Genomic DNA, 2,500 nt, shown 5'->3' with positions numbered 1-2,500 from the left:
TCTGTCTAGTAGTTTATTTGTCTTCCATTCTACATGTTTGAATTTCCTTCCATTCTTTCATCCTCTGTTGATTTATTTGTTCATTTCTCTGCTTTTCTGTCTATCTCTTTATTTTGCATCTCTTTCATGACTCCCTATGTTGATTTCTGCTTTTCTGTCTGTGTGTCTATCTTTCCATCTGGTTCGTGACTCCCTGATCCAACTCTAATCTCGCCTACTGTTTCTTATTGGTCTCTCTCTCTCTGTCTCTTTTATCAGTCTTCCCCTCTTTCCCGAATCCTGTTTTAGCTGTTCTCTTCTCCTCTCGTCCTCTGCTCCCTCAACTCTCCTTTTGTTATTGTTTTCCTCGTGATTTGGTCCCTTAGTTCACTTCCCCTTTACGTGTATAACTTCAGTCCTCACTTTAAGGGCCGTCCATTCCTCAGCCTTTATTCACACAGCCCTGCACAATTTTCCCTCAGAATTATCGTCTCTCTTTGATTTGTTCCTCTTTAATGTTTCTCTTTTTTTCTCTTTCTCTTTATCTTCTCTTTGTTTTGTTTTTGGAGGGCACTTGTTATGATTTTTCGTTTTATTTCGTCCTCTGTCGCTTGTCTGCTTGTATAGTTTTATATATTTTGTCGTGGGTTTTCCTCCTCCTCCTCCTCCTCCTCCTCCTCCAGTCCTTTTTGCCGATGTTCAGTTTTCAATTGCAGGCTTTTGAGTTTTCATTGTAGCTTGCCTTCTTTCATGTATCCATCGGTTTACTTTTACTTATTTTATGTCATCCTTTCCTCCTCGTTATTCTTTTCTCCATTTTCTTTTTAATTTTCTTTTCTTTCTTTCTTTCTATCTTTTTCTTCCTTTCTTCCTTCTCTTTCTTTCTTTCTTCCTTTCTTCATTTCTTTTTTCTTTCTTTTTCCTTCCTTCCTTCCTTCCTCCCTTCCTTCCTTCCTTTCTCTTTTTTCTTTCTTTTTTCTTTCTTTCTTTCTTTCTTTCTTTCTTTCTTTTTCTTTCTTTCCTCCTCCTCCTCCTCCTCCTACTCCTCCTCCTACTCCTCCTCCTCCTCCTCCTCCTCCAGACAAATTCTCTGCAACCACTCCTCTCTCTCTCTGCAGTCTGCTACGTGCCTCATCTATCTTATTTTCTTTCCTTTCATCCTTCCTTCCTCTCTCTCTTCCCTTTTCCCTCCCTTCCTCCCCTCCCTGCCTCCCTCCCTGGTCCTCTCAGGTGGGTCTTCGCCAGGTAATTGCCCTTCATGTCACATCTGCGAGTTTCTGCACCGTACCATTTTTCTCAAGGTATGCTGCTGCTGCTGCTGCTGCTGCTGCCGCTTCTTGTTCTTTTCCCTAGGCGTCTTGTGTTTACGTCGAAAAAAAGAAGAAAAGAAGACGTTTGCATTGCCTTTGATATTCGGTGATTTTAATGATGTGTTGTTGTTGTTGTTGGTGGTGGTGATGATGGTGGTGGTGCTGGTGGTGGTGGTGGTGGCGTTGGTTGTGCTGTTGCTGTTATTGTTGTTTTTGTTGTTGTTGTTTCTCTCTCTCTCTCTCTCTCTCTCTCTCTCTCTCTCTCTCTCTCTCTCTCTCTCTCTCTCTCTCTCTCTCTCTCTCTCTCTCTCTCTCAAAAGTTATCTTGCATTTTAAATTACCAGTTTTTAATGAGTTAATGTAATGTGATTCTCTCTCTCTCTCTCTCTCTCTCTCTCTCTCTCTCTCTCTCTCTCTCTCTCTCTCTCTCTCTCTCTCTCTCTCTCTCTCTCGGAAAAGTCGATACCGCGGCTTATACGAGAGATGAACAACACCCAATTTCTGTTCACCTCAAATGTTGCCAGGCCGGGACGAGATGACCACGTTAAGCCGGTGACATTCAGGGTCACTTCTTCACCCTAAACTTTCCCCCTTGTAAATGGAGCGGAAAAGATAACACCGTATATATTTGTAGCAGACAAAGAGAGAGGGGGAAAAAAATGCTGATGTACCCAACCTTTTCTCCAACGCATATTTTTATTATTCTGTCCATCTTTTTTCCTCTCGTTCTCTTTCTCTCTCCTTCATACTCCTTCATTTTGGGCTTCCTCCTCCCATGCTCCTCCCTTCCCTTGTCTTCCTTCCCTCCCCTCCCTCCCTCCCACACGCTCTTCTGGCCACTAGATGTATTGGAGGCAGGAAAGTTATTCAGGTCCTTTCATGCACATGCCTCGTCTCTCTTTTTTTTTTCTCTCTCTCTCTCTCTTTTTTTTTTACAACTACTTTTATTAATTCTTGATTTTTTCTATCGTTACTACGTATGTTTTATTCAATTTGGTGATTCTCTCTCTCTCTCTCTCTCTCTCTCTCTCTCTCTCTCTCTCTCTCTCTCTCTCTCTCTCTCTCTCTCTCTCTCTCTCTCTCTCTCTCTCTCTCTCTCTCTCGCTGTCTGTATTTCTTTTTCTCTTTTTCTCTTTATCTGTTTCTCTGTTTCTGTCTGTGTCTGTTTCTGTTTCCTTATCTGTTTATCTGTTTCTTTCTCAGCATCTCTT

At 42.0% G+C, this 2,500-nt stretch overlaps 1 protein-coding gene and 1 long non-coding RNA gene across 2 annotated transcripts in view; one reads left to right on the top strand and one right to left on the bottom strand.

Annotated features, from left to right (window-relative positions):
• The window catches only part of LOC135090883 (uncharacterized), a 133,754-nt gene that overhangs the window by 76,568 nt on the left and 54,686 nt on the right, over positions 1 to 2,500 (top strand). The window lies entirely within an intron of this gene.
• The window catches only part of LOC135090882 (uncharacterized), a 104,478-nt gene that overhangs the window by 76,185 nt on the left and 25,793 nt on the right, over positions 1 to 2,500 (bottom strand). The window lies entirely within an intron of this gene.

The sequence above is a fragment of the Scylla paramamosain genome, chromosome 36, assembly GCF_035594125.1.
Source record: "Scylla paramamosain isolate STU-SP2022 chromosome 36, ASM3559412v1, whole genome shotgun sequence".
Lineage (NCBI taxonomy): Eukaryota > Metazoa > Arthropoda > Malacostraca > Decapoda > Portunidae > Scylla > Scylla paramamosain.
This window is presented reverse-complemented; position numbering and strand designations above follow the sequence as displayed.